This window comes from Populus alba, chromosome 2, assembly GCF_005239225.2.
Source record: "Populus alba chromosome 2, ASM523922v2, whole genome shotgun sequence".
NCBI lineage: Eukaryota > Viridiplantae > Streptophyta > Magnoliopsida > Malpighiales > Salicaceae > Populus > Populus alba.
In genome coordinates this window covers 10,347,697-10,363,631 of record NC_133285.1, presented here as the reverse complement: position 1 = coordinate 10,363,631, position 15,935 = coordinate 10,347,697, and the positions used below count along the sequence as shown (strand labels likewise).

At 28.9% G+C, this 15,935-nt stretch overlaps 1 long non-coding RNA gene across 1 annotated transcript; it reads left to right on the top strand.

The window, feature by feature from the left end:
* The first annotated feature begins 12,528 nt into the window (after positions 1-12,528).
* Positions 12,529-13,394, top strand: LOC118063468 (uncharacterized). Its single transcript, XR_004689910.2, has 2 exons — positions 12,529-12,948; positions 13,047-13,394. It is a non-coding gene; the product is annotated as an uncharacterized lncRNA (long non-coding RNA).
* Positions 13,395-15,935: the final 2,541 nt, after the last annotated feature.

The following is a 15,935-nucleotide window of genomic DNA, read 5'->3' as shown; positions in this document are numbered from 1 at the left end:
GGTAGAAGTTTGATGAGCTACATACATTGCAAATAGACTAGGTACATGACTCGGGCTGCGGATCATAATTTTTTTTTTGCATAAAAAATATATATAAAAAATAAAATTTAAAAATATTAGGCATTTCTGTAAAACTATACCAAAAAGTCTTGAGTTTGGCTGCAACGCCTGACCTAAAAGTAATATTTATAATATTAATAATAATATTAAACTTGCATGACCCAAGTTTAAGTGGATTTAGCTACAATACCAGACTCAATAGCCTTGGATGTAGGTCTGACTGTAAGGTCGTGTAAAAAAAAAAATGATAATGAAATAGATTAATTAAAACAAAAAAAAACAAAGAAAAAAGACCAACAGAAAAAAAAAAAAAAAAAAAAAACTAATGAAGAAAAAAAATCTAAATTAACTGAGTTAACCCTTCAAATCAGGTTAATCTGTCAAACCTGAGATTTGTGTCATGAAAGTTGGATAACTAAATAGAAAAAAAAAAATTTTGACAGGTTTAATTAGAATTAACTGGGTTAACCCATCAAACCAAGTTAACTCGTCAAACCCAAGATACGTGTCATGAAAATCTAATAATTAAATAGAAAGAAATTTAACATTAACAAACTAAACTAAACGAAAAAAAAAAAATCCGGGTTAACTCGTTAAACCAGGTTAACTCATCAAACCCGAGATCTATATCATGAAAGTCTGATAACTAAATAAAAAAATTAACATTAACAAACTAAATCAAACAAAAAAATTCATTAAAAAAAATTAAAAACAAAAAGAAGAAGAAGAAAGTTAAATAATAATAATAATAATAATAATAATAATAATAATAATAATAATAATAATATATTAATAATGAGTAAAGTGAAAGGCATTAAAAAAAAAAAAAAAAACTTTCAATCACTTATGCATAGAAGATACGGGGAAAGCTAGAGTGCTTTCCCCTTACGTTTTAGAATTACTTTCCCCATGCGTTTTAGAATATTATTTAATATTGTATTTTTGTTGCAACAATGCATTCCTATCCATGTATAAACGTAAAAAAAACTCCTCTCAATTAAGCCCTGTTAAAGGATTTATGAACAAATGAATTATACTAGAATTTCATACAAATTAATATGTTGAATAATAATAAGTGGTGATTGTGGATCCCAAATAATTATAAATGATTGGTGTATATTATGAGTGTTACGTTTAGGCATTGGAACTAACTCTATACTAATAGCTGAAAGGAGCTTCATTGTTCATGAATCGCGATCTCTTCATTTTCTTTTCTTTTCATTTTTTCATTTTTTTTTTAATTTTACTTCCATATTTTTTTTATTGAATTCTTCTCTGAACTAATTTCATCTTATAAAATTTTAAATTATTGTAGAAAGATAATATTTAAAGAGAGGACTGTAATGTAAAGCATGAAAAAAAAATGCATGACCGATCTCAAAGTCCTAAAATTTTGATTGTGATTCAAAAATTTATTTTATTTATTTTTTAGTCCTTAGGTTTAAGAAAAGGAAAAAAAAATTGCTAGAAAATAGCGAAGAGAAAGTTATCAATTAGTTACATTCCATACATAAAAATAAAAGTGATCTTTGTGTTAATGAATTTTTCTTCTTTATAATAGTTCAATGAAGATGGCATCTCCTTGTTTTTTAGAGTAGATTGAGATCCATTTGTTTTTTTATTTGATTGGTTTTATTTTTAGAGTGATTTTGGGGTGTTTTGAGGTTGTTAAGTGCTCTTTCAAGGATCATATTATATTTAAAGGTGTTTTTAAGCCGAAAGAGTTGAAAATTAGGTTTTTAGGGCCCAAAAACTTATCCTGAATTTCAATCATCCGACGGATCAAATAATGCAGGTCAATTATCACTATAGGCGACTTGTCGCGAATTTTTTTTTAAAAAAAACAAGCATCTCATCTTAATAATAATAATAATAAAAAAAAGCCTATGCCCACACTTTGGAATTTTTATTTTATTTTTTCCTCACTAGAACAAAGCTTTGCTTTTGCCCCTTTTTTTATATAGTTTTTAATTTTATTTTTCAATAACCTAATCTTTTTTTATTATTTTTTCTTGCAATCTTATCCTTTAACATGTGATTGGTGAAATTATGCTTCATGTCTTTTTGTAATTATTTTATATAGGGCTATCATAATCTCATGATATGAGCAACGAGTTTGGAAAGTTAACTCACATCGACTAGAGTGGTTTTTTTTTAAATTGTATTTTTTTTTTAATTTCATCTTTCAACATTGGATTAACTCTTAATTAAGCTTCATAATTTATTTTAATTAGTTTTTCATTGGTTATTACGATCTCACGACTCAAATCACGGATTTGACAGGTTAACACGTGTTTATCCAAGTCAGTTTAATTTGTAGTCATTTAAATAGTTTTTTTAAAAAATATCATCTACTATTCGTTGTCTCAATATTTAAAAAGATATCATCTAATATGAATTATATTTTGAGTTCATGATTATAATTTTTATTTTAGCTAGAAATCACATTAGCAATACCTTGATTTTTTATATTAAAAAGAATTTGATCCAATATATCATCATTTTTATAATTAAAAAAAAATACTATCTAATATTTATTATATTTTGATTTTATGATTAAAAAAATTTCTAATAAAAAACATGTTAGTAATGTTTAATTATTTTTTTTACATTGAAAAAAAAATAAATCTGAGATTTGTTTTAACATTAAAATTAATTGTATCGCACTCGCATCCTAGCTCCTGCATACTTGTGTTTGGTATTGTAGTAGCTTTTGTGGGTGTGGTTTGAAAAAAAGTTGTTTTATAAAAAGTACTTTTGGTTGAGGTTGATTTGGTATTTATATAAGTATGGTTAAAACTATGGTTAAAATTAAATTTGAACAAAAAAATAGTTTAATCTGTTTGGTTAAGAATGTTTTTTTAAATTGAGGCAATAAAATAACTATATATATATATATATATATATATATATATTAATGGTTTTAAATTTAAATATTATATATTTAACTACTCCTATCACATCATGAAATAAATAATACTTTATGTAAAATATTTTTTATTGTTTCATTAAACTATATACAATTCAATTACGTACAAAATTCATTCGACAAGAACTACAGTTTTCATGATTTTTCGAGCGTGCAATAAAATTAGATAAAATATTATCATGAATAAAATTGAGATTACAGTGTGATTGAATTTAATTTGCTCTACACTAGTTTTTCGGGTAAAAAAGAATAATGTTCACATGACAGTGCAAGTGAATTTATAATTTACTGCATTGGTTTGTCGAAGAAAAAAATATTGTTCACATTAACGTGAACAATATTTTTTAAAGGTGAACAGTGTGAATGAATTTATTGTTCATATTAACGTGAACAGTGCAAGTGAATTTATAATTCATTGCACTGGTTTCTCGGGAAAAAAAACTGTTTACTTAAAAAAATAAATAGTGCAAAGTAGAAAGCAGTCGAGAATTGCTTTGATAAAACCTGTGTTTGAAATGTGAAATACACTGGGCCCCATCAAAAATAATTTGTGTTTTTAACTTTACTTAACAATTGTTTGGCTGTGATTGCTTTAAACGCGAAAGCAACCACACAACTCTAATTATCTAACAACAATACACGTCTTGGTCTATTTGTTTTTGCGTTTCAAAAGTACTTTTAAAAATTTTGAAATTGTTTTATTTTTTATTAACTTTAAATTAATATGTTTTTAGTGTTTTTAAATCATTTTGATGTGCTAATGTTAAAAATGATTTTTTAAAAAATAAAAAATATATATAATTAGCATGTATTTTAACACAAAAAAATATTTGAAAAACAACTACAACCACACTAACGAATAAGCATTATTGTCATTTGTAGTAGGCTAATTAAACTACTACTAGGGTTATTACCTTAGTTTACGAAATTTGGCATCATTTCCTAATTTATCGCGCCAAGAAAAGTCTGATATGTGGATAAAGATTTTTTTATGATTGTACTAAATATTCTAACTTACAAAATTATTTCATTTGTTAAGCTTTTTTTTCTAAACAGACGGCGGACGAGTTGCATGTTGCGTCATATAAAAGTGTGTTTGTTTTTGTGTTAATTTTTCTTAATTTTTAATTTTAAAAAAAATTATTTAATAATTTTGTATTATTTTAATGTAATGATATTATAAATAATTTTTTTAAATAAAATATTTAAATACATTTAAAAATAAAAATTATTTTAAAAACCAACTATTAACACAATTCCAGAAAATAACTTATTGATTTATGGGCTGATCAATTGATTTGAGATGAAATGAATGGTTTTTTGACTTATTTAATAATTTTGTTGACTTATTTGAAGTACGGCCATGGATGGTGATCAATCTTTTCCATAAAAGAAAACACATGATGATGAACAGATTAAAAAAGAATGATCTGGAGGAAGCTAATTTGCCTTCCTCTTTTTTTTTTCTTTTTTTTTATTAGTGTCCACTTTGCTGCTAGGTTTTATTAAGCATGAACACATAAATACCTATGTAATAGTTTGAGATTGAGGCGAATGATTTTTTTTTTATAATGAACTTTTTGTTTTTATTATTTTTTTAATTTTTAACATTAGCATGTAAAAATTATTGAAAAACATACTAAAAAAATATAAATTAGCTATTTTTTAAAGTCAAAAGCATTTTTAAAAAGCACCAACAAACAAAAATAAAAGCACTTTCAAACATGCCCTTAAATAAATAAATATAAATTTACAATTAAAAATTGATTTGAGATGAAATGAATAGTTGTTTGACTTATTTAATAATTTGTTCACTTATTTGAAGTACGGCCATGCATGGTGATCAATCTTTTCCTTAAAAGAAAACACATGATGATGAACAGATTACAAAAGAATGATCTGGTGGAAGCTAATTTATCTTTTTTTTTTTTTTTATTAGTGTCGACTTTGCTGCTAGGTTTTATCAAGCATGAACACATAAATACCTATGTAATAGTTTGAGATTGAGGCGAATGATTTTTTTTATAATGAACTTTTTGTTTTTATTATTTTTTTAATTTTTGACATTAGCATGTAAAAATCATTGAAAAACATACTAAAAAAAATATCAATTAGCTATTTTTTAAAGTCAAAAGCATTTTTAAAAAGCACCAAAAAACAAAAATAAAAGCACTCTCAAACACCCCCTTTAAATAAACAAAATATAAATTTGGCAATTAAAATAAATAAGATTAAAAATGATTCATTCAAAAAAAATAAATGAAATGTCACAAAATATGCGGTTTTGTTTTAGTAATGACATATTTATATTCTTCTATATTAATAGATTGTTGTAGCAATTGAGTTATGACCCCTTTGCAAATTGACATGCTATGACACCAAGAATGAAAAAAATATAAAGTATTGGAGTTTAGTTTTCATTGAGTAATTTTTACCTTGTGGATTACACTTTACAAACTGACACGCTATGATCCCGTTTTTGTCTGGTGAAACATGTTTCTTATAAAATACAACTAGACTCTTGATCTTTGTTGTGACGCGGATTGAATCATTTAAAAAAAAAATACAAAAAGAGAAACAAAAGCATTATAAGTATTTTTTTTATTTTTTTTAGAAAAATAAGAATGAAACATCTAAAAAAACATAATTTCTTCTAGTTTGTTTGAAAGTGTGGTTACAGTTACTTTTCAAAGTACTTTTCATTTAGAAATATATCAAAATATAATTTTTTATCTTTTAAAAATTATTTTTAAAATCAATGCATTAAAATGATCTAAAAATACTAAAAAAACAAATATTAATTTAAACTAAAGAAAAAATTAAAATTTTTAATTTTTTATAAAAAATATTTTTAAAATATAAAAATAAACAGGGCTAGAATTCCAATAACATATCATATTAACTCAGAATAATTTTAATTAACCTAAAAAAACTCATCATGTTATGAATATAGAATATTTAACTAATACTTATGGTGTCTGGTAATAAATCACCTAGAGAAATTCTGATAGGTGGACAAAGCTTTTCTAGGATTGTAGAATTATTTACAATAAAAAAATAAAATTATTTCATTGGTCCAATGTTTTTTCCAAACAGAAGATGAGTTGCTTGTTATGTCAGACTTTTCAATTATTTTCAAGTTAGTTGATGATTGAAAATTAGGTTTCGAGTTAAATGTTTTTAACTTGTTTTTGTATTAATACTTCTAAAAAAAATCTTAGAGATATTAATAAATTTATTTTTAACTATAATACAATCTTTAATCTCTCTAAAAAACCAAAAATTAAATGAATAAAAAAAAAACCTTAAAGATTTTGACCTACTTTTTTTTCATTGTTAAAGAGTAACAACACCATCTCTATTGAGCTTTTCTTCTATTAACATCAATTTTTTGATGGTAGAAATGTGAAAACAAACCTTTCTCTCTTATATATCAACATCTAAGGGTTGGAACGTAAAAAAAATAAAATTTGAGATTAAAATGTAAAATTTTAAAATAACAATGATCAAATAATAAATAAACTAAAATTTTAGGAAGAAAATTAAAGTTTTCTGTGTCTATATTCAAATGGAATGTTTTTTAGGTTGGTCACTTTCTTTTAATTTCTCTTTATAACCACCAATAAAGTTCTATTTTGCAAAATCAATTTTTAATTTATTATCAAAGTAAATATCAACACTTTGTATATGTGAAGGAATATAAATTGACAGAAATCTCAACATATAAAACTATGTTAATGTAAGATAAAATGATAAAATTAAAAAAAAAAAAAAAACTTCAAGAACTAAAATGAAAAAAAATCCTCTGCAACTGTACACCGAGGAATGCAACTGGATCAAAAGTAACAGGGTACACCACATTGTTTCTTTTCCAGATATTTTAGTATATTTTGTATTTAGTTAGAAATTTTTTGTATCAACATTATCTATAACTAAAAGAATTCAGCCTTTCATTATGAATTCTACTATATAATTCATAGTGAAAAGCTAATGCCTTTTAGTTATAGATTGTTTTTTTTTTATTTATTATTATTATTATTTTTCAATTAATTTTGTTAATATTAATTTTTTTTCTATTTAATTATCATACTTTCATGACACGAATCCTAAGTTTGGTGGGTTAACCTAGTTGATTTAGATTTTTTCCTTTTTCTTAATTAGTTTTTTTCTTCCAGGTTTATCTTTTAATATTGATTTGATTGAGAATTAAAATTCATGATTTGTTTTGTTTATTTTTCATTAGATTATTCGTGATAAAAAGCTCATGAGGGGATTTTACTTCACCCCTCTTCGCAAAGCATTATTTATTGGAATAGAGCCTTGCTTTGTTTTTGTTTTTTTTTTTTTTCCCTTTTCAATTATTATTTTTGTTTAATTTTATTCTTTAATATTAAATTTTTTTATTTAGTTATCACACTTTCATAATACGGCCTTGCAGCTAGATCCACTTCTAAAAGTTCATGGGTCTAGCGTCGCAGCTAAACCCAACTAAATTCTTGCTTTTCAATACAAAGTGAAGCATTTTGGTCTCCTTTTTTTAGCCCATTTTATGTTAAACTTGGATCATGCAAGTTTAATATTATTATTAATATTAAAATATATTATTAATGAATATTATTATAATGAATATTGCTATTATAATAATTAATAAATTTGAAAAAATATTATTAATACTAAAAAATAACCATGATTTGATTTGAAGGATAAAATTAAAAACTATAAGAACTTGGGTCAAACATGTTTAATATTATTATTACAAATATTATTATTGTCATTATTATTTATATTATTAATAAATTTGAAAAAAAAATATTATTACTATTGAAAAAAAGAGAGCATACATTTGATTTGAAGGGTAAAATAAAAAATTATTGTTCTTGTTGTTGTTGTCGTCGTTGTCGTCGTTGTTTCTATTCTTATTATTATTATTATGATTATTAGTGTTATTCTTATTCTTAATATGGTTTATTATTTTTATTATGATTAAATTTAAAAAATATATTATTATCATTGAAGAAAAACCATAATTTTAATTTGAAATGATTAAAAACTATAAGAAATTAGGTCGGATAAGTTTAATATTATTACTAATATTATTATTTTAATATCATTATTATTAGGAGAGCCAGACCCCAAAAACTTAATTCTGGTTGGGGCTTCAAAATCAAGTTTATAATCATTAGTATTATTCTTATTGTTATCATTATCATTAATAAAGTTTTTAAAATTATTATTACTATAAAAAAAAACCATAAATTTGATTTCAAGGGATAAAAAACTATAAAAACTTGGGTCAGACAAGTTTAATATTATTATTAATATTTAAAATATTATTATTTGTATAATAAATATTACTATTGGTATTATAATTAATATTATAAATATTACTCTTGGGTCAAACGTTGCAGCCAGGCTAAGGACTCTTGGTCTAGCTTTATAAATAGACCAAATGCTCTTTAATCTTAGCTTTTTTTTTTATTTTTTTAATGTCAAAAAAATTAATCCGCGGTGTAGCGCGGGCCACCTAACTAGTCTTTACTATTGTCATAATCCATTTTTGGGTTCTTCCCAAATTACATTTCTTTTCTTAAAAAAAAAAAAAAAAAAAAAAAAAAAAAAAAAAAAAAAAAAACTGAAACAGTGCCGTTTTGAACGGCACCGTTCTCCTTCTTCGCTGCACATGCAGAGGCAGCGAGGAAGAAGATTTTATATCGTTTTTTCCTTCTTTCCACCCCACTTGTCCAAAAAACCCGCATGACCCATACCCACACAACCATACCCTGCAAGTATTATGGAAGAAAAATGAGACGGAAACCATGCCCTGCCAGCAGCTCCCATCACCCACCTTACCCTACGCCATGGCAGGGGTAAGGTGATCCTCTCCTCCTCTGCTTATAAATACCAGAGGAGGAACCAACAACAAGGGTGGAGGAGGGGGAAATGAGAGGAGGAGAAAAGAAAACGAGGGCTGGTTGTTTTGAGTAGTTGAAAAACAAAACTGGGGGGGGGGATGGTTTTGAAAAGAGAAAAGACGGAGAACATTTGAAAACAGAGAACAGAAAAACCGAACAGAGGAGAGGAGAGGAAGAACCACTGGTTGCGGTTCGCATAGCTGCCACCATCGCCTCCACCGTTCCTCCCAGTCACCCCCGACAGCACCATCATCGTCCAAAAATAGAAAAAGAGACAGGGAAGTGAGAGGAAGAAAAATACAGAGAAACAGAGACTGCGGTCTCTACACAGAGAAGGAGAAGAATCGTTCCTCATCCCTTGGGCACCACCGTTGTTCCTTCCTCTCCACCGCCACAACAATTCCACTGGTCAGCAGCCGCTAGCAGTGCCACCGTTAACCTCTAACCATCTTCCTCCCCCTGCTGCAACACCCTTGAAGAAGGAGCCGGCACCTCTGCACAGACAAAAAAAACAGCAGCAGACATTGCCAGCCACCGCAGAGAAGAACCATCATCGCTCCGCCAACAACAGCAGCCACCATTAGAAATAAAAGAAGAAAGGAGAAGTAGCAGACAGAAGCGGGGAGAAGAAGAAACACTGAAAAAAAAAACAGAAAAAGAGGAAGAAGAAGCAGCGAAGCAGAGGAGAGAGGACGAAGAACCACCGTCTGCCGCCGCCACCGTCCACCGCGACAACCACGCCACCGCGACCAGCACAACGAGCTACTAGCGCTGCCCGGTCAGTTTCCTTCTTTTGCTTCTTCTCCGGTCGCTCTCCATTGTTCACGTTGCATGTGAACAGTGGAGAGTGCTCCACTGTTCATCCGGCCCAGTCCAAAATGAGTGGGCCGGGTCCGGCCTGGTAAAAAAAAAAATTCCAAAAAATTTTTTTTCATCAAAATCTGTGATTTTTTTCGTATTTTTTATACTAAATTTTGCTTAATATTTGGTTTGTATTTTTATACCGTAAAAATACAAATCCGGTATTAAAATACCTGGTTTTCATTAAAAAAAAATTTAAAAAGAAATGTCTTTGTTTTCATGCATACGGCCAAGTCTCTAAAAATAAAAAAAAAAATAAAAACTCATATTGTATTTTCATACAACAAAGAAAACTAATATATATATGCATTTTGGCCTTAATAACCAGTTTATTAAAGTCACGAGAACTTGGCCAAAATTTCAAAAAAATCAAAAAAATATATTTTGTTTGGTTTTAATGCCTGGGATTATGAATTTATACGTAAAACGTATTCTCGATATTCAAAAGGTAGTTCTTTCGTAGATATTAGAACGGTTAGGCTTTACCCGATAAGATAAGGGCCTCCTTACCGAGGAGAACTTTTCTTAAACCGTAGACAAACTAACAATTAGAAATACAATGAAACCTTAGCATTTATCAGACAATTAAACAATGCAGCTTACTTTAGGTAAGGCGTACTTGGAGTGCTAATACCTTCCCTTTACGCAACCAGTCTTCGTACCTGATCTCTAAGACCAGTTAGGGTTCCTAGTGACTAGAATACTAGGTGGCGACTCCCGGTCCATTTTTCACTGCTAAGAGACAAAGAATTCCTTGTCTCACCATATTTTCCAGATACATACAAATTGAGTGTGGATGGCGATCGCCGCGACGTCGCACAAGTGCGACAACTATAAGAACTTGAAAAACCCAGCTTCTTCACTGCTTATGTGAAGAGTGAATGAGTTGCCTTTTTTATTTTCTTTTTAAATTTCATCTTTTATTTTTTTATCGAAGTATTTTTGGCTTTTTTTTTTTTCAATTTCATCTTTAAACATCTTGTTGATTTTGAATTAGTTTTATAATTTGTTTTTGTTTACTTTCTATAAGGTTATCGTAATCTCAAACAAATATTACAATATTTGGTTAGTGCTCAATTTTATGAGCATCTATTTTTGTTATTATATCATTAGGTAAGAAATAGTTAAAAAAAAATATTTAAACCCAAAGAGTCTATAATCCAGGTTGTTGGTTTGACAGGTTAAACAACAAAGTCAAAGTCGATCAACAATATTACAATCTAAATATTGAAAAAAGGATGTCATCTTAAATTTGTTTTAAAGCCAAACTAGCCTTTTTATTGGTTTTTCATATTGCCTTTAGACTCACCAAGTTGACTAGGTCATGTCAGAAAAACTACCACATCAATTAATTTTAAATCTAGGCTAAATAATGAGTCAGGTTGGGAGGTTTCAAAATTAGGTTGGGCCTTATTTTTTTCTTTGATTGAATCTTTTTTTTTCCTTTTTTTTTAATTTTATCTTTTAATATTTGGTTGATTTTGAATTGGTCATTATAATTTATTTTAGTTCACTTTATATGAGGTTATTGCTATCTCAAATATATATTATGGTATTTAATTGGTGCCTAACTTTGCAAGAGATGATTTTTGTTATAATATTTTCAAGGAAGAGATAATTTTAAAAAACAAAGCGATTAAACCTAGAGGAGTTGAGGGTTTGGTGGGTTAAGACATGAAGCTTGGGTTGATATAATATGTCGGCGTCTCAATATTAGAAAAATAAAATAAAATAAATGTCATCTTGAAATTTTTTTAAAAGCCAAAACATGCTTCTTACTTGTTTTATGGGTAGTTTTTAGACTAGTCAAATTAATTGAATCATATCGAGATAGCTTTCATGCATGTTAATTTTAAACTTGAGAAAGAAAAATATCCTATTATATAGATTTCAAGATTGGCTTTACATGTTCGAGTGTAATAATATTGATAAATAACTTTCTACGAATTTGACTCTTGTCGCACCCGACATTGCGACGTCCTTAAAAATTAATTCTCGAATTATAGAGGAAAAGGTCTTGTTTAAGGAGTCGCCACCTAGTATTATGGTCACTAGGAACCCTAACTGGTCAACAGAGATTCTATGGTTCGGGATTGGTTACGTAAAAGGAAAGATATTATCATCTCTTAAATGTCCTGCCTGAGACAGGCTGCATTACTAGTTTTGTCTTAAATTGTTAAATGTTTATTAGTTTATGTTATGAAAATTTGCTTATAATATTCCTGACTTTGACGCCAATGAATATTTAACTACGAATATTTACAACTCTGGCATTGATAAATATTACGTAGTTAAAAAAAAATTAAATTTAAATCAGTATTTTTTTTATTCCCCAATCTGGCGCCAGTGAATAAATAAATAATAATACATTTATTTTTTTTGAATGCACATATTTCTTATTTTTTCTAGCTAAATAAAATTGAATAAACGAATAAAAATAATATAAATTTAAACCGGTATTTTTATTCCTGACTCTGGCGTCAGTAAATAAACCAATAAATTTACATTATTTTTATTCTCGCATACACATTCTTTATTTATTTATTATTTTTTCTGTATTTTTTATTTTTTGTTGAGCTGGGCTGGGCCCGGCCCAGCATAGTATTTTTGGGCTGGGCCCAGCTCAGCCCACATGGCTGGGCGAGGCCCAGCCAGCCCGGTTGGGCTGCTTCAAAGCGCACGTGTGAAGTGAATTCACGCGTGCCTTGAACTGTGCGAAGGTAATTAAATTACCTTCGCACAGTGTTCTTGCTACACAAATGCCAATTGAACGAAGAACAAAAAAATGGAAGGGAATGGCGTACCTGCTTCTGGAGTGGCGAAGATGGCTGCAACGCTGGTGGCGACTTTCGCCTGCTTGATACCTTTCCTTCTGCTTTTCCCTTTTGCTTTTTTTTTTTTTTTTACTATGATTTATGCTCTGTTTTCTCTGCTTTTGCTATTTTTGTTCTTGGCTATGTTTTTGGTTTGATTTTCCTGCAGGGATGAAAGCAATGGCAGCACCGGTTCTCCTCTCTATTTCAGTCTTCTGCGTTCTGGGTCTCTCCCTCTGCTTCGGTTTTTTCGTTGTTATTTGCTCTGGATCTTCGTCCCTCCTTTTCTGGGTTTATTTCTCTGTTTTATTCTACTGCCCCTGCCTTCCCCTGTTTATGTTGGGTTCCTCCTCCTGGTGTGCTTGCCTCCCCTGTTCGTTGCTCCCTCCTCCCTTGATTTGTGTTTTTTGCTTCCTTTTATAGAGACTCAACTGATTGCCCCCTAACCATCTTCCACGAACGAGATTACAGGCGAGAGACGTGGTCCACGATTTGGATCGAAACTGTTGCAGATTTTCAGCCTATGGAATCGGGATGGAGAAGACGACCATGGTTGCTCCACCAGCAACGGCGGCGTTTCGGCAGCAACGAATTCCACCAGCAACGGCGCCGTTTTCAAGCAGCCATGGACATTTTCAATTTGACCCCTGAACATTGGAAATTTCGCAATTGGACCCCTAAACAAATAAAAATTTCTTTTAATTTTCCCTTTTTTGGATAAATTTCAATTAAATCCCTAAATTGGTGTATTGTTTACAAAACAATCCTTATTTCCTGCATTATTCAATTTGATCCTTAATTAATTCTTTTAATTTTGCCCTTTTTGAATAAATTTCAATTAAATCCCTGAATTTATTTAATTAATTAAATTAAAGTTTAATTAAGTCCACAAACTTATTAATTATTATAATTTCATTAATTAAACTAATCCAAATTTTAAATAAATTTCCAAACTTATTAATTTTTCAATTTCTGATCAAATTATTCTTAAATCTAATAATTTTATCCTTAAACTTTAAAATTTATTGTCTTAACTCCATTTTAATTTTTATTATTTGTTTAAAAATTAGGTTACGACAACTCTTTTTTTTTTTTTTTTAATGATTAAAAGGTTTGAAAAATTGTTCCTGCATCCAAAAATTCGAATGAATTGTTGTATCTTGGAAAAAAAACGTATTATATGTAAAATTATCTATGTGCAAAGGAAGCATTTTCTCTCCAAGAATAATGCTATTGCATGCTACAAACACAGGTTTCTTCTAAAACTCTTATATTTTTCAATATTTATTTTTAATTCTAATTATTTGTATTATTGCTTTTAGATGTTGATTTAATGTAGAAAAAGGAAACAAAAATCTATGTTGCATTTGTTTGCCTAATTCTTTCCAATTAATCTTCCAACAGCTTCACCACTTTCCTTCATTGCACCACTCTCTATTATCACTACAGGGAAAAATTAACCACCAAAATAGTCTCATAGAACAATCAAGCTGTTAGTCCCATCTCTATTTTTTCTCGTTTAATAAATCATTATTTAAGTATTTCTATAGTTATCAAGCATTTATGACAGGAATTGAGAATAAATTAATTGGTTTGAAATACTCAACACTCATTGTATTTATGTTAGTAGTTAAAGTTGGGGTTTCTGTGTCTTGTGCTCCATTAAAAGACAATTAATAGCATGCCAGGAAGCCACCGCTTTTTATCCATCCAGTGCCTTTTATCTTCAATCGAATCAGTTCTCCTCAGTACAACGTTGTTAAGAATCTGTCAACTCAACTCATACATGTTCTTATAGATTCCTGAAGCTAGATTGAACACGAGCCAGGGTGGCCCTGTTGTGAAATGTTGAAAACGAAGCAACTAAAAGAGAACTTTTGTGTAAAACATGTGGAGGGAGATGTGTTCAAAAGCGTTCCAAAAGGGAGATGTTATCATCCTCAAGGTGAGTTAAAACCTTGCTGACAGTTTCCCATAGTGACTGGGATGATGAATACTGCTACTTGGAATTGCTAAAGAGCTGTCATATATTTGTTATAACTGATGGGAAATTAATTGTTTGTGGAGCAGATTCTTCCAAATCTTGCAGAGATTACTACTACTGTTTCCATGCATAGACGAGTCTCAACTTGACATGGTTTCACTAACTCAACAGGAGGGAAGGAACGAAGGTAAAATCACCTTTTTAACTCGGCATTCAGTGCTGGATTTAAAAGTGTCAATTTTGTATCTTATCTTTATCGCTGTTGGGTTACGACGTTCTTGAAGTAGATGATATCCTTCCCTTTTTAGGATTGTTGTTTTCCATGTTTAAAAGCTATAACTCGTGTAAGCCCAGATGAGAAATGAAGTTGTTTGATGCAAGATCCCTAGCAGAACGGGAAAAAGGTATTTAATAGAGTTCCATTGTGAATGTGGGTGGATCTTGGAACAAAAACTTGATGGCTGGATGTTATGAAACTACCAACTAACTATTAAAGGAAGATATTATCATAGATCTAAGCTAATATCTGAATCAAACAATAACGATTAGGGTTATCCTTCATTAACTTCGGTTGTACTCATATGTAAATATAAAGCTCCTCATGTTGTTATTTTAGTAAGCTTGTAATCTAGTAATTTCAAATTTCCAATATTAAAAAAAAAAACACCAAAAATATCAGCTTTTTTGTCAAGCATTCCGGTTCGTGGTTGTAATCAAAGCAAAGTTTATCCAATGAATATAAATTCTTTAATCTTGAATTACTAAAGTTTTTATTTACATTCAAAACATTAAAACATTTAATACTTCTTGTGAATTAAATTATATTCTAGCATTACTATGAGTCTAGAAATACAAATCTAGAATTGTGGTGAAGGTCTAAAATATAAATTTCAAAAATTAGACTTGCTATCCAAACTTGAGATAAAATTAAAGTTCTCTTAATTGAAATAGACACAAAAAAACCTATAAAATAATTGGCAACCACACTAGGAGTGTCATATTTATTCTTTGAAACTAGCGCACTAAAACTATCAATATTACCAGAAAATCTAGAAGAAATAAAAGAATTAGCCGATTTCCCTATTAAAGAAAGAAATAAAGAATCAATCCTTTAAGGGGAAGAAATATAAAATGAAAAGGGAAGCAAGTTAAGAGAGATATTTACTCTTTGAACGGAGAGTGGAGGATGCACATAAGATACATGAAAAGAGGTATAAATGTCTTTCTAAATAAACTAAAATGAAATATAGAATCAATATAAAAATGATTGAATATCATTCAAATATAATTGTAGCAATGAATGAGAGATTAACTCATGCTATCTAGAGTCAAATGTTAAAAAAAAGGTAGAACGGCGAAATAAGCTTAGAGCATAG